Below are 25607 nucleotides of genomic sequence, written 5' to 3'. Positions count from 1 at the left end.
TATAGAGTAGTTGTTACAAGGATAGCAGCCTCATGGCATGAAATCTTAATAAGCACATTGGATCGACACCTGAGATATTCTAAGACTCAACACATTGTGTGTTATATGGATGATATGATACAAGAGTTTCATGGATCATTGCCAATTGGCATGGAGATCCAAATGGACACATAGAGCCAATAAAGCAAAAAAAATTTGAACCATCGACTTCCAGCAGATCCATATCATCCAACACAAAGGAATCACTCACCACATCAAAATAGTTTATGGAGAATTATATGCTTCACCTAAACCTTGTACAATACCTGCATGTACAAAAAAATACCTGCATGAATCCCTTTTAATAAAAATACTTGCATGAATCCCTTTTAGCAAAAAATATCTAGATAACTACATGAATAGAAGCAATACAAAACATGCCCAATTTACCTATAAGCTGATTTGCTGAAGATAAGATTGAATCATTGCTAATCAAAACCCATTGCAAATGATGGACATAAGAAAACATCAATCCCATCAAATATAAAAGTCACTATTTAAATGAATAAATTTTGGCACCACAAAATACGGTATATTTACCTGTAAATTGAGCTATAGAATCTTTGCTCTACCTTGTGTTAAGTGCTGCAACAACAATTGATCCTTAAGTTAGAACTAGCATCAAACCCTATTGTAAAGATAGTAGAAAAGAGATAATGCAGAGAGGAAGAAAGGGAGAGTTTATGTGAGTACGCGGGAGACAGAAAGAAATGTTTTGCAAGAGTTAGTATTTACATGAAGGTATACTGAAAAAAAAGTAGAAAAGAGAAAACATACATAAAGAAAGAGAGAGGGAGAGAGATATAAACACTTATGCAATGTCATCCAAAATGATCTCTGCAACAAAACAACAAGGGTTAGAACTAACATTGTGTTGTATTGAAAAGATATCAGCAAAAAAAAAAACAAACAAACAGAGAGATTAACACCTTTGCCTCTTGCTCCAAATAAACTCTGCAAGAAAACAACAATTAGAACCAACATCAAATTCTATTGAAAACACAATATAAAAGAGAAACAACACATAGAGAGAGGGGGGAAAGAAATAAGAGAGAGACGAGCACCTGTGTCTCCTGCCCCAAACAACCTCTGTAATAAAATAACAACAACAATAAGAAACGACATCAAACCCTATTGAAAAAATAGCAAACAAGAGAAAATGCAAAGAGAGATGGGCACCTGTGTTTTGCCCAAAATCTGGAGCTGCGTGGAGAAGAAAGTGCTGAGGTAAGCAAAACGCTCAAAACCCTAATTACTCTCAGCAGGGAGCTTCAATGGAGACAAAAATTCATGAGTATAGAGAAGAGAGGGAAAGTGGTCTACTACTCAACTTTTGGGTCAAACTGATTTCATGAGAGGAAAAAAAATCGAACTTGAAAATTCTCCAAAAAAAGGAAGGGAAATACAAGGTGAGAGAAACTCAAATTTTGTGTACTATTCATTCTCCCTTTTTTTAATCCCCCACTCCCTTTTTTTAATAGAAAACCCAAGATTTGGAGAGAGAAGATTCACCCTCCATGGATGTCAACATCTAGCCTTCCTATTGGACAATCCAAAAGGCCCACATCTTAGACTATATTATTTTTAAGGGCCCATTTGTGAGTTCATTTTTACCTAATGCTTTCACTCATAAAAGCTTAAGACGTTTAGCTTTAAAGCTTATGCTTTCTTTTACTACTTTTCACTATTTTTGTTTTTTTTTCTGCTTTGTGCATGTTTGCAACTTGTTTGGATCATAACTTCATCATATAAACTTGGAATATAGACATTTAAGTACTCAAAACGATTGGAATGCATTTAGTCGACAAGACTGTGGACAAAATTGCAAAAATCTATCAAAAATAGGTGAAAATGTCTATTTTCGTAAATCACATTACTTTTCTCCATCTTTTATCTTGGACAACTTATTTCCTTAAAAATAAGTCACAGTATATATTTAGATCCATCTAAAGTGGAAATTAAGTCATCTAAACATGATACTAGAGATTTCAGACTATTCTAGAAAACCAGCCCTACTTCTTGTAAATTCTGTAGAGATGCTGTAGTTTTTCCATGTGTGGACATGCAATACCACGATATCCGCCCCCTCCAAACCTGCACATCCTCTGGCATGTGCCAACTTATTTACCACTTGCAACATTGTTCCCACCATGATCATATGGGTAATCATCTGGGTAATATAACAAGCATATAAGTTGACATAGGATATCACAGTATCCTCCTCGATCATATGGACGAATCAAAGTAGGAATGCCTTTGTAGATCATCAATATAGCATCTAGTGGCTTGGTCTTCTCTCCTGCAAGAATCTTCTGCATAACATCTAGATCTTCTTTGGTTGGTTGATGCCATGACTCCAATCTTATCCATATCCATCTCCATAAATTGCATAAGCATTGGAAAATCCTCATTACTATATATCCAAAGGTAATCTAACCTTCTGGTCAATAGACTTATATTGTCTCTGTACTCTGGCTACAACCTACAAATTTTAGCTCTTCCTATGAATACCCTAGAAAACACAAATTTTGCTATGTATAAACAGCACCCAATTCTTTTGACTAACAAAAATCAACCATATCTTTTTCAGACTACATATTAACAGCCCAATAGTGAGGCTCAGAGCTTACTTCAGCTATAATTCCTTTTAGTGCTATAAATTGGCACTCGAAAAATCTTTTTGCTGAAATATTTCAGCAAAGAACATTGTTTGCTGAGAATTCTCAACACCCAAATTTTCTTGTAGCATGAAATCATCAATCTCACAATTCATCGCCAAATAATTGACATGTGAGATATATGATAACTCTTGATTTTCATTTTGTAGCAATGTTAAAAGATCCTCCATAGTATCCGAGCATAATAGCCCATCATAAAGACCATTAGTAACCTCTTCATCAAAATCAATCTCCTCACTCTTCTTCAAGTCTGTAGTCGTCTCAATGTCGAAAAGCAGCTTGAATCCAGGTTGCTTTTCTGGTTTTGAATCCTTTGTCTTTGGGCTTTTTGATATTCTTGTACTTTCGACTTCTGATCTTCAGCCATACTCTAATTTGGTTCTAAATAAGAAGACTGAGAAATTGGATCATCTCTTTTTCACTTCTCCTCAACAAGCGCTTCGACTCCCTGAGATTTCACCATCATGGAAGAATTTGCAGGGGTAGATAAAGTTGGGGCTAAAACTAGAGTTGGTTGTTGTTGCTCCCTTCTAGTCATCTTATTTTGAAGGTATTTTAAGTTCTTTAAAATTTCATCCATCATATCTTCAACAGTCGGTTTTGCAAATGGTCTGACAATTGCAGTAAGAATAGACATAGGCATAAGTATAGAAGTAGGCATAGACACAGCATGAGAAATAAGAGAAGTGAAATAAGCAACAGGAGAAGCAAGAGAAGTCGAGGTAGGAGAAGACATCACTGGTGGTGGTTACATGCTGTTCTGCAAGCAAGCATTCCATCTCCGCCTCTTTGTCAATGTTGAAACCGCATTGACAGCATCCTGCCAATCCGTCTTCATCTTGAAGTGCAGGATTAGCTGCTTGCAAGAATAACTCCACTTTCTCCGAGTTTAGAGCTCTTTGCTCTAATGCATCCAACTAGTTGTATCGCTCTTCAAACTCTCACAACAATTCGAAAGCAACAAGTCCTTTGTTGGGCTGATAGACCCACTCTCTGAATGTCTTCCATGTAGCAATATCATAATCCTCCAGAAAATATTCATCTTTGAGTGCCTTCTTGAAAACATTCCAGTTTGAGTCTTGCACAAACAAATAGGTCACTCTAACCAGTAAAGCAGGCGTGACAAGCCATAAGAAATAATTGCTCCAATTGGACAGAACTCCAAAGAAGTGCATATGGCTTTCAAAGGCTTTAAGATAGGCTAAAACATTCTGGCCATCAAATAATTTGCGCTCACTAACCATAGCCTCGATTGCTTTGGTTGCACCATGCGTATGCTCTTGTTCTTGATGCAACATTCATTGTTGATCCAATTGTTGCTGATGTAACTGATGTTGTTGTTGCATAGATAACTGTATTTGCTAATTCTACATCATAATGGCTGAAGAAAGAGTTTGCAATAATGTCTTCATCTCATCAATTGAAAAGGAAGAGATAGTTGATGATGAAGGTGAATTGCTCAAAGAGTCTCCCATCTCGATGATCAAAAGTGATGCTTTCACATCGGGTTCACCATATGTCGAATGGGATTCGCTCAGGGGCTTCGTGAAAGTCACGCGCTGCAAGGACACTTTGAGATGGGAGAATTCAACATAAAATAATTATCTAGAAAAGTTTAGATTCAAGTCGCATGAGAAAAACAAAATTTTGAATAAAGCTATAGGCAAGATACACAAAAGACTTTCGGATTTGATCACAAGAGTTTTGGGAAAGACAAAGTTGAAATCTCAAATTGAGAGAGAAGAGAATGTTCAAAGTCAGAGACAGAGACACAGAGTTGGAGTAACAATGTAGAGCAATAAGCTCTCTCTCTCCTCCATTATCCATTCTCACACATAACTAAATTGAATAGTACGACCTAAGGTCTCAAGGACCATTCACACCAAAGACTGCTAAGTCCTAAAACACTGACTTATTCAATGTCCGCATAGTGTGGTACAGCTAGATATCCTAAGTGTCGAGTATAGTCATAACTGAAGACAGGTAGATGAGCTTGAAGTCTAACACTCCCCCTCAAGCTCAAGTCAGCATCTGTACACCAAGCAGCTGTCTAAAAACACTGAACTTATCTTTACCCAGAGACTTGGTAAAGATATCTACAACCTACTCATTAGTCTTCACATGCATGAAATCAACTCTCCCTGTAATAACCATCTCTCTAATGAAGTGGTAGTGTACCTCTATGTGTTTTGTCTTGGCATGGTATACTGGATTCATAGCCAGGAGTACACTACTCAGATTATCACATAACAAGGTCACTGAAGCATCCACCTGTATATCCAAATCATCCATAAGCTTGAGCAGCTATGCAATCTCACATGCTGCCAATGCAGCACCCCTGTACTCTGCCTCAGTACTCGATCAAGCAACCGTAGGCTACTTCTTGATGCTCCAACTAATCATGCCGCTACCAAACCCGAAATCATAGCCACTAGTAGATCTACGGTCATATGAGCATCCTGCCCAATGTACATTCATATATCCAATCAGTTTCAAGGGCTTATCTCTGACATAGAATAGCCAATAGTCTATAGTGGACTTAACATATCTCATAATGCATCTAACTACATCCAAATGCGGCTTTCTGGGCTTCTGCATAAACTGGCTTATGAGCCCTATAGCATAGCTTAAGTCAGGCCTAGTGATGGTCAAGTAAATCAGACTACCAACCATCTACCTACACATGTTCACATCCTCTACTTTAGCCCCAGTGCTCATGTCTAACTTGACATTCTGATCAAGAGGTGTATCCAATGGTTTGCATTTAGCCATGCCATACTTCTTTAGCATTTCCATGGCATAGTGCTTTTATATCAGCCATAAACCATTTTCAGCTGGAACTACCTCAATGCCCAAGAAATACTTCAGTTATCCTAGGTCCTTCATGTCAAATTCAGATTTCAACATCTTCATTACATGCACGGGGGATTCATTAGTAGTAATAAGGAGACGTCACTTGCGTGCAAGAAATATATGAAAATACCCCTTATCTACCCCTATTTATGGGACCTTACCCTATAAAATGCATCTTCCTTCCCTTAAATAACCCCCTCCCTTACACTCACATTGTACCATATGGTAAACCCTAGTGGACCCCTCGGGATTACATGTTGTATGCCCAAGTCATCATCACCAATGATTATCAAATCATCAATATATATGACCAACACTATCAAGCCACTGCCAATCTTTTTCGTAAATAGACTGTGATCAACCCCTACCAATAGCAAATCCCAAGCTCTGCAAGTAGTTTACTGATCCTTGCATGCCAGGCTCTCGGATCCTGCTTTAGCCCATACAATGCCTTTTTCAGCCTGCATACATAATGCTGAAAATCAGGGTGTACATATCCTTCCGGCTGAACCATATAGACATCCTCTGCCAAGTCACCATTAAGAAAGGCATTCTTCACGTCCATTTGGTGCAATTTCCAGCCTCTAGCAACATCCAAAGCAATCACAGTGCGTATGGTTTCCATCTTGGCAACAAGGCTGAATGTTTCCTCATAATCAAGTCCATACTATTCGGCATACCCCTTAGCAACCATCTTGGCTTTGTATCTTTCAACACTACCATCTGATTTGCATTTAATCTTGTAGACCCATTTGCACCCAATGGTCTTTTTCCCTTTAGGCAGTGGCACAAGATCCCATGTCTTATTTTCAGCCAAGGCATTCATTTCTTCATCCATAGCTACACACCAGTTCTCATCTTTCACTGCTTCAGCATATGTACCTGGTTCTTTGATCTCCATCACTTTTGTCATGTAAGCATAATGCTTTGCAGAGTAGCCACTATACATCAACCTGTCAACAAGATATCTGATTCTCTGCGATCATCTAGGCTATGGTGCACTGCTCGATTCCCCTCTCTCACGAAGTGAAACGTACCTACTCTACCTCGTGCCAAGCATATAGACAGTCGGAATACCAAGTTCACTGTCTAAAGTGTCAACAGACTCATATCCATAAGTCATTCTACCAGGTGTCATCATACCAGATGCATCCTCAGTAGCTTTCTCTTTTCCTTTGATGTCTAAGACATCATATCTCCCCTCACTGGCATACTGGTATCAGTGGACAATGAGCTCCTCAATCTCCCTGTCCATGGGAATACTGTCTGACCACTAGGACCTGCCATAGTAGTGCTCTACTACAGATCAACTGTAGATACATGGGTGGAAGGCATATCTGATAGCACTACAGCCGGTGATACATATCAAGAGCCCATCTCATCAAAGATAACATCCATGCTCACCAAAGTCTCCCTGGTAGAGGGATCCTAGCATTTGTATACCTTCTTCTCCTATGAATATCCAATGAAAACACACTTATGTACTTTTGGATCCAGCTTCTTCCTTTTCTCATCTGGAATGTGCACATAAGCAAGAAAACCAAACGCTTTCATGTGACTTACATCCATCTTATAGCCATACAACTTCTTAAACCACTACAAGGATTTAAGCTTATAGCGACGGCCAGTAGCGACGGCGGGTAGCGACGTCACTATTTGCGTCGCTTTTGCGACGCAAATAGTGACACTCCACAGGGAAAAAAATAGGCCGAAACCGAGTGCGGCTTTATTTCGCATTTTTGTGTTTTGTGTTTTGAGAGCGAGAGCGAGGGAGAGAGCAACTGTTGTGAGAGAAGGAGAGGAAGAAGACTTGCCACCGCCACCGCCGCCGTTGTTGTTCGTGAAGGAGAGGAGGAGCCTTCATCGCGAAGATGAGCCGCCCCACAGTCGCCATATCTCATCGGTGAGTCTCGCTCTCTCCTTCTTTTTCTTGTTTAACGTTTAAATCACTTTCTCTTTTTCTTGTTTAGGAGAGGAAATGTGAGAGAAAGAGAGGGAGAGGGAGAGAGAGAGAGAGAGAGAGAGAGGGAGGGAGGGAGAGGGAGAGGGAGAGAAAGAGAAAGAGAAAGAGAAAGAGAGGGAGAGGGAGAGGGATGGGGAGGAAATGAGAGAGGGAGAGAAAGAGAAAGAAAGGGAGAGGGAGAGGGAGAGGGAGAGGGAGAGGGAGAGGGAGAGGGAGAGGGAGAGGGAGAGGGAGAGGGAGAGGGAGGGAGAGTGCATTCTCTCTCTCCCTCTCCCTTTTGCTTTTGGAGAGTGTTAGGATATATTGTGAGAGGGAGAGGAAATGAGAGAGAAAGAGAGGGAGAGGGAGAGGGAGAGGGAGGGAGAGAAAGAGAGCGAGGGAGGGAGAAAGAGAAAGAGAAAGAGAGGGAGAGGGAGAGGGAGGGGGAGGAAATGAGAGAGGGAGAGAAAGAGAAAGAGAGGGAGAGGGAGAGGGAGATGGAGGGGGAGTGCATTCTCTCTCTCCCTCTCCCTTTTACTTTTGGAGAGTGTTAGTATATATTGTGAGAGGGAGAGGAAATGAGAGAGAAAGAGAGGGAGAGGGAGAGAGAGGGGGAGGAAATGAGAGAGGGAGAGAAAGAGAAAGAGATGTATACTCAAATGGATAGCTTTATGGAGATGTATGTCTACTCAAATGGATAGCTTTTGTCTACTCAAGATGTAGTCCACCTGTGTGTGTATATATTGGAACGATAACATATCCATGATTATGGTAATGGTATGCAATTTTCTTTTTTTATGGGTACCATTACATCGACTCCTTAAGAGGGCTAAAAATTGGTTATACACTTTATAAAGTCTAATTAGGAGATTTAAGATGCACGATAATAGACTTATCAATAATGGTATGCAATGTGCTTTACCATGGGCCACGTACATTGGTGACTCTTTAAGATGGCTTAAAATTGGTCATATCCTTTATAATGTCCAAGTTTGGGATCTAATTGTGATATGCATAATTCCTTGTTTTTGTATTAACTTTATAGGCATAACAAATTAGTAATCATGCCAACTAGTCAACGGAAGGACTAAAAGAAAATGATCCCCTAGCTAATGGTCATTATGGTACTTCATCAAAATGAACTCAAAAGTATTGCCTTAGAAGAAGAATCCCTTAAATTGAGCATAGGATATTTTTTTCAAATGTTATGACTATGAGTATAATTGATTGGAACAAATTTTATAACTATGGTACACACACACACACCCCCACACAGGCACAAACATTTTTACTATTTGATATTGTCTTTGATATGGTAACCTTGTATTACATTGTTGCATTTGATGTCTTCCAATCATTACAATAAAAGTTGATAAATTTCATAGATGGCATTAATTTTTATACATGGACCTAGGACAAAAAACCACATTACTAAGATGCTTTATGTTGAGACTGATTTATTATTAGACTAAGAGATCCTCAATGATGCTCATAAATTTTGTTGACTAGGATTACTTATACTCAAAGCCCTCTAGTGCAGCTGTATAAGTAATCCTAGTAGAGCCCCTCTAAGATACTCAAAGTATATAACCTAGAGACCGTAGCTAGGTATATAAGGTATAATGGCCATACAAGAAGACACCTCAATAATTGACTGATCACAACGAAATCCCAAAGAAGAATCATGTTCCATCCCCTTCAACTCTATATTCACCTCATGAAGAACTTCATTAATCATAGCATCCTTGTCACCAATCTTTTTGTTGCAATGATGAAGTAACATATTCATCACTTTTCCTTTTAGCATCTAAGGCATTATCCAATCTTTTAGTCAAATCCAAACATTTAGTCTTCAACTCATGAACCTTATGAACCAATGCTTTTTTTTTCTACAATAATGAATAATTATCTACCGGGACAAACAAATCCTTGAGCATGGTATATGGCCGAGATATAACATCAATAAATCTCTCAACTACTATGTCCCATGCATTTTTTACATCAATCAGTAAAGCATTTCTTATATCTTGAAGTTTATATTTCAACACCATGGATGCATCAATATCAACCTCAATGTTTTTCAAAATTTGCTTCTCAACCTCTTGCAAAGGCTAAAACCTCTCAAGCAAGAGCTTATGGGGTCAACTTGCAACTTGACATACATCTCCATAAAGCTATCCATTTGAGCCTCGTTTTTCCAAATTGTATTACAAGTCATTAAATTGTTTGTTGTAACGTAGACAAGATGGAAAACGAAGAAGGTCTTGTTGTTCAAGATCTCGAGGCGTATCTTAATCAGCGTGTCCCATGTCCTTGCTCTCAATGCAAGTTGGCAATTAGACGAAAATGCCAATTGTCTATAGAACACGTACGACAATTTGGCGAGTTTCAATTATAGATCATTGATCAGGTGATTGCGGATTTTTAGTAAACGGTAATTTGAAGCTAATATCAATCATGCATTGTACTCGCAAGCTAATTGAATACCATATACAATAAGATTGGGTCTTGCTGGCAAATTTTCTATCCAGGGAGGTGATGTCTCGTCCCAAGGGGGAGTGCACCCTTTGCGGCCAATAGAAGAGTTCGTGGGCGTGAGATGGATGGAGTGCAAGAGCCAAGCTGTCATAGCAGCCTCAGCCCAATAATAGAGTGGCATCTTCTTCTCATTCATCATGGCACAAGCACCTTCCATCAAGACCCTGTTCTTTCTTTCAGCTATCCCATTTTTCTGAGCAATGCAGCTGCAGGTAAGCTATCTGCGTATGCCATTTTCAGCAAGAAAATTGTCAAACTCATTTGACACATACAGACTGAATTTTTTACTGATTTTTGTTGTTTTTGAGGTTTGAATGGTTGATTTTTTATGGATTTTGAATGATGATTGGTTGTTTTTTGAAGTGTTTGAGAGTGTTTTGGATGATATTGATTATGTTTTGGAAGCTCATGATGATTCTTAGTGAAAATATGAGGCTCTGTGATCTTTTGATAGGTTCTGTTGAGGTTCTAATTGGTTCTGATACCTTCTGTATAGCGTCTATTTTGTTCTGATTTTCTTCTGTATGAACTATGGATTGATGATTGATGAAGATTGAGATCTTTTGAAAGATTATTGAGTAGTTTTTGATAGTTTGGAATGGTTTTAGTATAAGTTATGAGGATCTACTGTTCTCTTATGACCTTCTGTAACCCTTTGTAGAGCCTCTGTCTCTACTCTATTCCTATTTTGTTCTATTCTGTAGATCTTCTATAAGTGTTCTGTATGTGTAACTTTGGAAAAGTTTTCTAAATTTTGAAAAGGATGAATCTAAGTTCAAAAGAGCTAAAACAAATGGAAGAAGCAGCTGAAAGACTGAAGAGAAGATTGAAGTGACAGTGATAGTAGTGAGCTATGAAGAGACACTGTACTGGCTCTGGTGCCCTTTCATACCTCCCATACCTCTTGGGAGGTGCATCCACAACCTAAGAATGATTATTAAGTACCATTCTTGATTATTTTAGTGAGGAGATGATGTACTATTGATAGAGAGAGTGTGTGTGTGTCAAAGATAGCCAATTCTATCAAAACAATGTATCTACTATGAGAGATTGAGAGAGAAAACTATGAAGACATTGAAGATGAATACTATATGATTGATTTTCATTTAAAAGTGGTGTATTCTTTTGTGTTCTTTGTTGTATTGATGGATTCTTTGAAGATGTTGAAGATTATGGTTGATTCTATTAAATCCGTGGGAGATATCTACTATGGTGTTGCGTGAAGATTTGTTGTTTTCCTTGTTTTGGTCATCAAAAGAATGAAATAAAAGCTTGTTTATGTTACAAGATAGATTTTCTTGCAGTATAATTTCCTTTTCCTTGGTATCTCTCTTGGGGCTCCATATTTTTTGTGTGCAGTCGGGGATTACTTGCCATCAACGAGCATCAGAAGAGGTTGAAAATGAAGGAAATGGCATTGCCAAGAAGAGAAGAATTCAATGGATGTTTGCAAACTTCCTTCTTCCACTGAAGAGTTGTAGATTCTTATTGCCAAATCCAATTTCTACAATAAATTCATCCCACAATGGCGGAAACATATTACCATTATGATGCAAGCTCTATGCGGTGGACTATTTCCTCTTCCTATTGAAGCAATAGAGACATGCATCTTGGTGGCAAATTGTTTGGGAACAAACTAAAGAGCAGAAATAGAGAGAGTGACCATTCATGGAAGATTTGACATTCATTGAGAAGTTTCCAGACATCATCAAGTGGGAGATTGTGAAGTAGCTTCAGGAGTCGTGGTCAGTGGAGGTTCATAAAAACAAGAAAGAAAAGAGTTGGAATTTGTTCGTGGATGCTCAACAGCAAGATACGTGGGATGCTTGGTGCACTGACAACCTTCTATTTGTCCAATTAGCAACCCACTGGAAGTTGGTAGACATAGTGTTTTTCACAACATACACTATTGAAACCATCAGAAGCTGGCATTATTATGATGATGGCACAACAACGATCCTAAGAAGAATGAGTTTTGATACTTTCAGAATGGAATATCTCCCCCTATGTAGTGGTTTGAAATCCAAATTCAAAGAAGTTGAAAAGAAGAAAGTAGAAGAGATGTTTTTCAGAGAATCCTCTAGAGACTGAAGCCCCTCTCTGATTCTATTCTGTTGAGTATAGAACAACTGGTTGGAGCCAACCCCCTAATGAATGACGCAATCAAGAGGCAAGCGTTAGAACGCATCCAAAGATACGTGAGAAAAGAGAAGGCAAGAATCAAGGCTGAGAATGAGCTTGTAGTAGAAGCCTCTTTTGATGCCCTAAAAGCACTCTTTACAGAAGTCCCCATGGCAACTCAAGGTCCCCTTCCTAGTCAAATTTGTCCTAGAAATATTGATGACAAGCCAGCAAATGTAGTGCCATTGCCAATTTTTAAGGGAGAGTACCATGAAGACCCCGATCTTCATGTAGCAAAATTTATGGTAGCATGTGTGGCTAACAATGCCAAAACCCCTGAGCATTGGTTAGCGATATTTTCCACCACTTTCAAAGGTGCAGCATTTCAGTGGTATGAGAGATAAGCAGTAGTAACTTTTGGCACATGGGACGACCTAAAGTTGGCCTTCCTCACTAAATTCAGGCGTGAAGGTTTTGAAGAGTGGATACGAGAGGAGTTCATAAACCTAAGTCAGTCCTCTGTAGAAAGAGTAGAAGCTTATGTCTCACGAATGGAATCCATCCTAAAGAGATGGACTAACCTTGATTTGGACGAAGGTATCCAGAAATGAGTGTTTCTCAGAGGCCTACAACCAGAAGTTTGCAAGTACGTGGAATTGAGAAGACCAGTCAATCTGCAAGTTGCAGTGGAAGGTGCAAGATTGTATGATGAAGTTGAAGCTGTTGAGATGACAAGCTCAATACATGCAGACATTAATGATAGACTACCTGGTTAGATGGGTCCACATGTCTATACTTAGCATGTTGGTGGTCATTATGACTCTCACATGGCCACTGACTCATTACTTATTATATTCAGGTTGCTACACCTATTTACAGACAGCTGGCATAGTTATAGCGCTAGTCGACTAGTGTAGTCAATTATGTATTGTTTGACTTAGTAGGCCACTTTCCTTTATGTTGTATCTTATCTATACTTTGTGTACATTGTAAAGAGTGTGGAAGAAGAAAAAGAAACCAGCAAGAAAACGTTTTGGCATCCATCTCTCTTCTTGTCTCTTGAGTGAGCTTCTCCTTGTGCATTATGTGTGTGTTCGGCGCAGCATCTTGAGCAAGTCCCCCCACCACGCGATTCTTGACATCGTATCAGAGCCACGCCACTCAGAGAGATTGATTTCGAAGTCTAAAGTGAAGGAGAAGAAGCAAGGTTCGAGCAAGCAAGCCACGGGTAAGAAGCTCTCCCATTCTTCCACTCTTTCTCTTGGACAGTGCCTGTGGAGGCACCAGAAGCAGGGCAGAGCAAAAATCTCAGATTGCAATGAGATTTGGTGTGTGCGAAGAGCGCAATGTATTCTGCAGAAAAGCCCTTAAGGGCCACCCTTTGCTATTTTGGCCATCTGAGGTCATTTGAGGCCCTGTTTTAGAGCCGCAAGGTTGCGGACAACAGTTCGAGATACCATGTAATTTTAGTTGTGTCTGCCATATATAGGTGCACAGGTTATAGATTTTAGATCTATAAGTTCAAAGGTGTTTACAGTGAATAAACACAAGGTTTATCTATAAATTGGTTGCAGATTGCATGTATTGTTGAGCAGATAGTGAAAAAGGCTGTCTGGTGTATTGCTGTGCACTAGGTCGAGGGTTACAGAAGATTTGCTTGCTGTTTGGTATTAGTTTTGTGATAATGGCAGAGAACATTGGAAACCCCATCATTGAGAAGCTTGACAAGAACAATTACCCTTCATGGAAGTTCCATGTCATGAACTTCCTTATTGGAAAAGGCCTCTACGAGTTTGTGTCAACAGGTGAAGAAAAGGAGCTAGAGGTGAGTGATCCTCCCTGCAAAAGAGAGAAAGGCATGAAAGGAATGGAATGCAAAAGACAAAAAGGTCATGTATTGGCTGTCTGCAGTAATTGATAATAATATGCTAGGACATATTAGAAATGCAGAGAATTCATATGTAGTTTGAACCATACTTGAAAGTATGTTTTCCGTAAATACAAAGGCACGAAAGATTCAACTCAAGCAAGAGTTGAATACATTGAAGAAAGGGAAGATTTCTATCAATGAGTATGCACTGAAGGTAAGGAGCATTGCAGATGCCTTGGCAGCGATTGATGCAATGCCCGATGATGATGATTTGATGTCGTCTACCTTGGGTGGACTTAACAATGAAAAGGCCTGGAAGTCTTTTGTAACTTCTGTATATGTCAGAAAGCCATTTCCAAATTTTGATGAGTTGCTCTCCCTTATGATCACTAAAGAGATCAACATGCAAAGTGAGATATCTAAAAGAAGTAGTGAACAGTCCAAGCTTTCTACTCCACTTCAGGAAGGGGATGTGGCAGGTTCTCTTCAAGAGGCCGTGGTACAGGACATGGTAGTGACAACTAGCAAAATAGATTGAATCAGCAATTTGGCGATATGTAGGTTTGAGGAGGTCATGGTAGCTTTAGAGGCAAGGGGAGATTTAGAGGAAGAGGTGGATAGCCAAACAGAGGTTCTAACAACTCTGGTATTGTGTGTCACTACTGTGGCAAAACAGGTCATATTGGAGCCCAATGTTATGCTAAGAAAGATGATATTCGCAGTGGTAAGTTGCAGCAAGGAAACTATGCATCGTCTTCACGACAGAATGAAGAAAAAAATGAACGTATGTTTGTTATGTAGCATATGCTAAATGCTGTTACAGGAAAGGGAACACATGATTATGTTTGGTATTTGATTCAGGTGCATCTAATCATATGACCAGCCATGCAGAAGGGTTTGGAGAGATGCAAGATTTGCAAAATGCATGTTATGTGCAGAAGGGTAATGATTCATGCCACCCAATTTCACACATTGGAAAAGTTTCATTTTCCTTGCATGATGGTAAGACAAAGAGTCTTTCAGATGTATTACATGTGCCATCTATTACAAAGAACTTGGTGTTAGCCGGTCAGATGGTAGAGCAAAGGCTGCAAGTCAGATTTAATGTAAAGGGCTACTTTGTAGAAGACTTTAATTACAAGTATAGGTTATTTGCAAAGGGAAGTAGAGTTGGACGTATGTTTACTCTGGATGCTGGAATTCCTACTATGAATGCTGCTATGTGTGCTAAAGGAAAAGATGTTGTTGCAGATATTGAAATTTGGCACAAACACATTGGACATGCAAATGTACAAAGGCTAAAATTAATGCAGTCCAAAGGGTTGGTTACAAGTTTGCCTACATTTAGAGTTGCAGAATTTCATAAGGTATGCGAAGCATATCAGTTTGGTAAGCAGGCAAGACAACCCTTTTCACATGACAGAGATGTAAGCAGAAATATCCTTGATGTTGTGCATACAAACATTTGGGGGCCTACACAAAATGTATCTTTTGGAGGCAGTTCGTACTTTGTCACATTCATTGATGATTGTTCTAGAAAGATGTGGGTATATTTTATGAAGGAAAAGAGTGAAGCGTTTGAGCACTTTAGAACTTTCAAGGCTGTAGTTGAAAGAGAAACTGGCTTGAAAGTAAAGTGCTTGAGGTCAGATGGAGGGGGAGATTACCTCTCGAATGAGTTCAGTGATTTTCTGAGGTCTCATGGGATAAAGAGACAGTTCACATGCAGGTATACCCCACAGCAAAATGGGGTTGCAGAAAGGAAAAACAAGCATATTGCAAAAGTTGCACATGCCTTGATGGCTGAAAAGAATATGCCTAAGCATTTTTTGTCTGAGGCTGTTCATACTGTTGTTTATATTATGAACAGAACTCCCACAGCTGCAGTCCATGGGATGACTCCTAAAGAATGCTTTACTGGCAAGAAGCCTGATGTATCACACTTGAAGGTATTTGGCTGTGTTGCATATGTTCATGTGCTAGATGAGCTACGGAAGAAGCTTGATCCAAAGGCAGAAAAATGTGTCTTTATTGGATACTCTTTAGAGCAGAAAGGGTATTGCTGTTATAACCCTGTCACATGTAAGTTCAGAGTGAGCAGGGATATCATCTTTGATGAAATGAGCAGTTGGTATGCATCTAGTGGTGATGCATTGGATGATGATGATGATCATGACACTCATGTGCATGCTAAAAAGCAAGAATCACAAACTCTTAGTGGACCAGAGACATCATCTAGTAGTCCTTGGTCTGGGAGACTAAGGAGTAGCTCTACATCTTCAAGTGCATCTAGTAGCACTACAGGTAAAGACAAAGGAAAGAATAAAGAGTCAGATGGCATTGATGCAGTTTTTGATGGAGACTCCAGTGGCTCAGAGAGCTTGGATTATGAGCTTGGCATTCCTTCTGTCAGGACACGAGGTGTACAGAGAGCTCATAGTGATGTAAAGGCTACATTGAGTGATCCGGTGGTACGCAGATCTAGCAGGGTCAGATACCCTGTTAAAAGATTTGGTTTTGAAGCTTATGCAGCTCACCATCATGCTTATATGGTGAAACTATTTGAGGATATTGAGCCCACTTGTTTTGAGGATGATATTGGTCATACTCATTGGGATGTAGCAATGGATGAGAAGATGGTTGCATTAGAGGCCAATAAGACTTGGGATCTAGTATCATTGCCAAAGGGCAAAAAAGCTATTGGATGTAAGTGGGTTTATAAGATTAAGCACAATGCATATGGTTCTATTAGTAGATACAAAGCTAGGTTGGTTGCAAAAGGCTATGCCCAAACATATGGCATAGATTATGATGAAACCTTCAGTCCAGTTGCTAGGATGGAAACTGTCAGATGTGTGATTACTTTGGCAGCAGTCAAAGGTTGGAGGTTGCAGCAAATGGATGTGAAGAATGCCTTCTTGCATGGTGATTTGCAAGAAGAAGTGTATATGGATTAGCCAGCAGGTTATGAAGATTTAGAGCATCCCACGTATGTGTGTAGGTTGAAGAAGGCACTCTATGGGCTCAAGCAAGCACCTAGAGCATGGTCTGACAAGATCAAAGAGTATCTTGTCAATATTGGCTTTTATGTTTCTGATGTTGATCACTCACTTTATGTGAGAAAGGGAGATGCAGGTTTGGTCATCATAGTCATCTATGTGGATGACTTGATTATTACAGGTGATAGTGATAGTGGGATTGCTGAAGTCAAGGACTTTTTGAAGAAAAAGTTTGAGATGAAGGATTTAGGTGAGCTAAGGTACTTCCTTGGCATTGAGGTGATCAGATGTGATGATGGTATATGGCTGTCCCAAAGACAGTATGGCTTGGATATGTTGTCCAAGTATGGTATGACAGTATGCAAACCACTTTCAGTCCCGTTGGAGCAGAATGTAAAGTTGAGTGTTGATGTTGGGGATGAGATAGAAGACCCTACTATGTTCAGGAGGATAGTGGGAAGTTTGATCTACATGACCATTACAAGGCTATACTTGAGCTACGTTGTTCTTGTGGGTCAATTTATGCAAGTACCTAGAAAGCCACATTTGAATGCAGTCATACGCATATTGAGATATGTGAAGTCCACATTACATTATGGACTTTTCTATGAGGCAGGTACAGATGTACAGGTGTTTGGATACACAGATACAGATTGGGCTAGTAGTATGTCTGATAGAAGATCTACCAGCAGATACATGTTCTCTCTTGGTAGTGCAGCAGTTACTTAGAGCAGCAAAAAGCAATCTATAGTTGCTTTGTCGAGTACAGCGGGGCTGAGTATAGAGGTGATGTTGTTGCATCATGTAAGGTAGTATGGCTGCAAAAGTTATTGGCTGATTTAGATGTGTAGGTGGAAGGTCAAGTTGTCATTTATTGTGACAAAGCAGTATACAGTTGGCTAGGAACCCTGTGTTCCATGCCAGGACAAAACATATTGAGGTACACTACCACTTTGTGAGAGAGAAGGTACTAGTAGGTGAGATTGACTTGGTGTATGTCAGCACACAGGATCAAATAGCTAACATCTTCATGAAGGCATTGGGTACAGAGAAGCTTCAAAAGTTTCGAAGCTTACTTGGAGTTGCATAGATGCAGTTGAGCTTGAGGGGGAGTGTTGAGATGACAAGCTCAACACATGCGGACATTAATGATGGACCGCCTGGTTAGATGGGTCCACATATCTACACTTAGCACGTCGGTGGTCATTATGACTCTTACATGGCCACTGACTCATTACTTATTATATTCAGGTTATTACACCTATTTACAGCTAGCATAGTTATAGCGCCAGTTGACTAGTGTAGTCGGTTATGCATTGTTTGACTTAGTAGGCCACTTTCCTTTATGTTGTATCTTATCTATACTTTCTGTACATTGTAAAGAGTGTGGAAGAAGAAGAAGAAACCAACAAGAAAACGTTTTGGCATCCATCTCTCTTCTTGTCTCTTGAGTGAGCTTCTCCTTGTGCATTCTATGTGTGTTCGACGCAGCATCTTGAGCAAGTCCCCCCACCACGCGATTCTTGACAGAAGCAAGGCTGTCAATGACTCCAGGAAGATGAGTCTTATCCCCTCCCATGCTAGGAATGGTATACCCACCAAATTCAGTCCCAAGGATAGTTCCCTACCCCTATCCCCAGATGCAAACAGTGCCACAATACAGTGCATCTAATCCATAGTGGTCGCCGCAAACGACAGTGCCTCAAATGATGGTTTTTAACCACAACAACAGTGGCCTCAAACAGTTCCTCCAATGGCGACTCAACAATAGTCAAACCCTACCAACTGGAATTAACAACCCCAATTCTCAATAGGAGCTCTGAATCAGAACCAGAATATAGGACCCTCTGGATCAACCCAACCAGTGTATGTAGTAATTACAGAAGCTTCCCAAAACCCTACTGCAAGTACTCCAGGAGGTGAAAATCTGAAAGACTACTTATCCAACTCAGTCGCAAGTATCAAGAAAGAGCTTATGGATGTGATTATAGAGCAGCTACAGACACTGAAGGTGAATATCGCCAATATATCCACTCCTGCGGGATTTGGGAGATATGTGATGTGTTCTAATACATGGAGCAAAAAGTGCCATTAAGCGGGACATTTAGCCACTGAATGTATCCAAAAACCAACCATTCTTGGAGCCTTCTTTTCCTATTGTTTGAGGAAGAACCATATAGAGGATATCTGCTCTCTAAAAGAGATGCATGAACGAAGACAGAAAGATGAAAATACAAGATTCAACTTGTCAGAATCCAAAATGACAACATAAACATTCGACCAAAGCCTAGCGAGTTTGGTCCTAATTTTAGTCCAAGGAGGTTTTCCTCTCAAAGTTACAGAGGACGACAGTCTGGCAATGGTCAAAGATCATAGGTGGAATGTTATAAATGTGGAGAAAATGGTCATATCTCCCGAATTATCCAAACCCTAGAAGATCTGTGGATTACAAGCCCTTATGCAGTAGATGCAAAGGAGAAGGCCACACTGCAAAGGACTATCCAAGTCCAGCCCATGTCAAGGCCAATGCCACTGATAGCCAACCGAAGGCACAAGAGCCTGCCTCCAATTTGATAGAGTTGGAAGTTTCCGCTATCATGCACGCCAAGAAGAAGGAACCAATTGTCCAAAAAGAGAAAAACTCCCCTGCCAATACTATGAAGTTCAACCTGCCAACAGAGGGAGAGAGCAGTACAGGACAGAACAGTGCAGTACTACAGAGCACTGCAGTGCCATAGAGAGTCACAGAGATAGTCCTAGAAATAGAACCAGAGGTTCAGGAGATAGACAACACAAAAGCACCTCCAGAAAGAGAGGAAGTGCCAATGCTGCCATTGCTAGAAGAAAAAGGAAATATGAAAATGGGTGTAGCCCCATTCCTCATCAGGTTGGTAAAAGACCTAGACACTTTTAAACCAAACTTAACGTTCCAACAGTTGCTGATACTGTCTCCCAGCTACCAAAAGAAATTCAAAAGCATCTTGACTCAAAGAAGTGGATTAAGAATTTCTCCTTCAACAATGACCAAGACTAATAAGGTCCCAGAGCATGTAAAGGAAGTAGATGTGGCTAATGCCTTCCTAGATCCTGGAACCCCGGAGATTAGTGTATGGATAGAAGGATGCTTTATTTCAAATGCATTGCTTGATGGGGGCTCATCAGTAAACATAATGACAGATGTGACAATGAAGGATTTAGGTTTGCAAGGAATTCAACCTACAAAATGGCTTATCAGATTGGCATATTAAAGCAGAATTAAACCGTTGGGCATCCTCCCATATGTGAAACAGTAGGAATAGACTATTGACTGGTATATTTGGTGGTCAAACCAAATTCTTATGGAACCTCATACCCCCTGCTATTGGAAAGACCTTGGATTTTTTAAGTAAGAGCCAGGATGTACTAGTTCAAAGGAACCCAAACCCTAGGCAGAGGACCCAATAAAGTGGTATTGAAATTGTATGGATCACAAAAAGGCAATGGATCCACATCCATCGAAGTCATAACTGACTCCTCCAACGAAGTAACAGATGGTACATCAGGAGACAAAGAGGTTGTTAAACAGATCTTTTCCAAGAAAATAGAGGCACAGTTTCTAATAGTGGGCACTGTAAGCCAACTACCGAAGGAAGCAAAGTCTTTGTCCATGGGAGAATACATCCTGCCTCAACCTGCCTCAACCTACCTGAAATCACCTCTGACAACGAAATAGAAGCATGGATGTACTGTTCTCCCTGTTACATGGAATTCGTAGAGTTAGAAGTAGAGACAGAAGTAAAGGCAGAGTCAGAAACAAAAGTAGAAGTAAAAGAAGATGCAGAGGCGGAGGATCTATTCTTCTCCTACAGAGCCTCTATAGAAGTAGAGATAGAGCTTCCAGAGGAAGAGTATGAAAATGATGAGTAAGAAAACAAAGTAGATTATGAAAGTGCAATTGAAGAAGATCCTCTGGTAGGGGATGACCTTATTGATGTCCCTACAGAGACCTCAAAGGTCGAAGATCTCGGGGTGTTGGATGGAATGGCCATGGTTCCATTTGGACTGACCAATGGACCACAAAGTATGCAGAATCTGCATAAGCAATGGATCAAAGGTAAAAAATTTAAGTTCACTTGTGGCTCCTGTCGCACTGACCAGTCATTCTGGAGAAAAGATGATGATGGTGCCCCTCGTCAATAGAAGCCAAAGCCATTAGAGCCACGGCTTATAGAAGGTCCGTGCTATGTGATATTCCTGGACGCATCCTCTAAAGATAAATCCCTAAGTCCAGAAGAAGTATCCACTCACAGAGAAGCAAACAAAGCTCTGATACCCTTCCAGCAATCTCAACAGACAAATGAGTCATCTGTTCAGAAGGACACTGGTTCTAGTGGAACATCAGACGATGACACTTCTCCCTTGAAAGAGTCAGACCTCTATCCAGAAGTAATCTGTGGGACATTTATCTGCGAAGTGGAAGGTGAAAGGAAAGTGACATTCTTGGATACTGACGGTACTGAACGTCACCTGAAAGTGGGTCTAAATCTTCCAGAACAGGAACTAGTGGTCCTGCGAGACATACTAAAGAAGAACTTAGACATGTTTGCTTGGTCATACAAAGACCTAAAGGGGATTGATCCCACAGTATGCCAACATCACATTGACCTAGACCCTGATGCCAAACCTGTAAGGCAAAGACAATTGCATATGAATCCTAATTATTTAGCTTTGGTGAAGGCGGAATTATTGAAGCTTCTTGAAGCCGAGTTCATTTATCCCGTGGCTAACGGTGAATGGGTTTCACCCATTGTGGTAGTACCCAAGAAGAATGGGAAACTTCGAATATGTGTGGACTTTCGTAAGCTGAACTCAAAGACAAAGAAGGATCATTTTCCTATCCCTTTCACAGATCAACTATTAGACACAATGGCAGGCCATGAGCTCTTTTCCCTCTTGGATGGATTCAGCGGATATAGCCAAGTCCAAATCGGAGAAGAGAACCAATCCAAAACAACGTTCACCACAAAATGGGGGACATATGCCTATAGAGTGATGCTGTTTGGGCTCTGTAATGCTCCTACCACCTTCCAACGAGTAATGATGGCTGCCTTCCAGATCATCTGCATGATCTCATTGAGGTGTATCTTGATGACTTCTATGTCTATAGTTTAATCCGTGAGTATTGGGGACACCTAGAGCATTGCTTTGACAGATGCCGAGAGTATGGGATCTCTCTCAACCCCTATAAATGTGTCTTTGGCATCTCATGAGGAGTCATTTTGGGCCATATTATCTCTACGCAAGGGATTGCAACAGACCCGGTGAAGATTGAGAAGATTGCCGCCTTGATAGCACCAATAAATCTCAAGCAACTAAGAGGATTTCTTGGCCATGTGGGCTACTACAGAAGATTTATTGCACATTTTGCAACTAAGACAGCCCCTCTGCACAAGCTCCTAAGGAAAAATGCAGATTTCCTTTGGATTAATGATTGTGAAGAAGCCTCTAATACCCTAAAATAGAGCCTTATTCAAGCACCTATCTTGCAGCCTCCTGACTGGATGAAGGATTTCCATGTGCATACAGATGCATGAGTTGAAGGGCTAGGTGTTATCCTATGTCAAAATGGCCCCCCTAAATTAGATCAACCAATCTATTATACAAGTCGCAAAGTAACCAACTGCAAGCGGAATCACACAGTGATAGAGCTTGAGTTCTTAGCAACGGTGTTTGCACTGGAGAAGTTTCGACACTATCTACTGTCAACGCATTTCAAGTTCTACGTGGACCATGAAGCCATGTCCTTCTTGATGAATAAAGCAGATGTTAAAGGATGACTAACGAGATGGTTGCTCCTATTTCAGGAGTTTTATTTTGAAGTGGTTACTAAGCTTGGACGTTCCCATGTCCTAGTCGATCATCTGTCATGGATCCCTCAAACTGTAGAAGAGGAATATGATGATCTAGACCTTCCTGATGCTTCCTTGTTTTTAGTCGAAACAATTACTCCATGGTATGTAGACATAGCCAACCTTTTGGAAACTCAACAGTATCCTCCTAGCATCTCAAGCTGTGAGAAGAAGCAGCTTCTATTAGAATCAGCTCCCTACACCTTGCTAGGCGGTGCATTGTACAAGAGAGGTAAAGATGAAGTGTTGTAGGAAACGAAATCGGTATAGTATTGAAAGCATGCCATGAGGAACCATGTGGTGGACACTTTGTAGGAGAAGCAACAGCCAGGAAGGCTCTGTTAGTAGGATACTGGTGGTTGACCCTCCACAAGGATGCATATGACTACTGCAAGAGATGTGATGCTTGTCAGCGAATGGGGAAACCCACCATCATGCCACTGCAACCTATTTCTCCCCTAAAGCCGTTCGAGAAGTGGAGGATTGATTTCGTGGGACCCATTGATCCACCCACTAGATGGAAGCAGAATAGATACATCTTAGGATATACGGATTATGTCACAAAGTGGTGTGAAGCTAAAGCTCTGAAGCAGGATGATGGTAATAGCGTAGCCCTGTTCATGTACGAAAATATTATCACCCATTTTGGCAATCCCCTTGAGATGGTAAGTGACAGAGGTACTCATTTCCTTAACAAGATCATGAAAGAGTTAACAGAACTGTATAAGATTTGCCATCGCAAGTCCACTCCTTACTACCCTAGAGCCAATGGCCAAGTTGAAGTCACCAACCGCATTCTCTACTTAATCTTGACAAGAACGATTGTCGCACATCATCGTGACTAGGACGATCAACTTATAGAGGCCCTCTGGGCATACAAAACCTCTCATAAGGCTGCTACAAGACAGACCCCTTTCCAACTGGTGTATGGTATTGAAGCCGTCTTCCCTGTTGAACTGTAATTGCCCTCTTTGCGAGTGGCAGTTAAAGAACGCTTGGGAGATGATGAGTCACTTCAACGCCACCTCCTGCACTTGGAATGTTTGGATGAGATTCGACAGATGGCCCTACAATGTATGAAAACCACTCAAGCACAACGCAAGGCCTATCATGATAGTTTCATCAAGCACAAGGAGGTTAAAGAATGTGATCTTGTCCTGGCCTATGATTCAAGACTTGGCAAGTTTCCTAGCAAAGCTTCAACAATGGTGGATAGGCTCGTACAAGGTACTTGATGTCAACCCTAATGGCTTTGTTCAAGTACAGACCGTTGATGCTTCTAAGGATCCCTTTCTGATAAATGACTATCGCCTGAATAAGTACTTCCCTTCCTGGGGATCTTGACAAGCACAGTCAACTCACCCTTTCCCTTTTGGGCGTCACACTGTCCTTCTCCTTGTGCTTCGATAGTCCTTATGATCTTCCTCATCATGAGGTGGTCTCGTTCTGCTAGCCCCTCATAGATACCTCTCAACCCTACCCTGTTCACTTCTCGTCTGATCCAAAAATGATGGCAAGGTTGGACCTGACACATGGTATTTCTACCATTCTCTTTATTACTGAAAGAAAAAAAAAACAAAACAAAACAAATGGGAGAAAATGAAGAAATTCCCTGTCATATCAAGCCTCGTTCCAAGAAAAGGTGGAAACACCCTTGGGCGCGAAGTTGACTGTGGAAAAGGTGGTAACACCCCACAGTTTAGGATAGCTAATTTATCAGCAAAACCTTTCCACAAGAAAGTTGAAGCCACCTCCCTTGGTGCGTTGCCTTTTCAATATCAATCTGTCTGCCCTCTTTAACAAACAACCTTTCATATAAATCATTGAAGTATTAGACTTGAACATCTTGATGACAATAACAGACAAAGATATCTTCATCACCAACCCCCTAAGTGACACAAGCTTTCATCCTAACAAAATGGGGATGTGAGTATGGGCTTCCCTCCTGTATCTATTAACAGAGTGTGAGACAAAGGGAGGAATGAGTGACCAGCCCTTGCCCTTTACATTCAACAGAGAGGTGAGATGTGTGAATGGAGTGTTGCACACACGAGTTGGGCCTCTCAATGCACAATGCACGATCTCTTTGTGTGCACTGCACCATAAGGCTCCCTGCCCTTCCTTCTTGCACTATATGTCGGCATAGGGCGGGATGCACAATTGCACCATCAAATGTGCACAAGGCATACAACCTCTACACAAGTGACAGTGAGGATTACATCAATGGGTTTCAGGAACGGATTGCCCTCCTATATCTATCAACCGAGCGTGAGACAAAGGGGGGGTTGAGTGTGACTGGTGTTTCCTCAATCAATTATCGAGAGGTGAGAATTGAGGGACGTTATGACACTTGGAGTTAGGTACGTTCTCATTTTTCTATGCACACACAGGATGGATTTCTGCCATCAGCACAGGACACGTCACTCTGTTCTGTACACTGTATTGCAAGGCTCCTTGGCCTTCCTGCTTGCACCTATGCGCCAGACGGGGTGGGATGCACTGATGCACCATCGACTCTGCACCTTGGCATACTCCCCTCTGCACCATCCCCTTGTCTATCCTAAACTGGGTGTGAGATCTAGATTTCCATCAATATTCACTCACGTGATGTAAGTCATGGGGGCGAGTGACTCTTCTCTCATCCCATCTAAGTGCGCGTGAGTTGAGTGACTATCCTTC

This window comes from Lygodium microphyllum, chromosome 11, assembly GCF_053477565.2.
Source record: "Lygodium microphyllum isolate KBCC chromosome 11, Lygodium_microphyllum_v1.1.10, whole genome shotgun sequence".
Taxonomy (NCBI): domain Eukaryota; kingdom Viridiplantae; phylum Streptophyta; class Polypodiopsida; order Schizaeales; family Lygodiaceae; genus Lygodium; species Lygodium microphyllum.
This window is presented reverse-complemented; position numbering follows the sequence as displayed.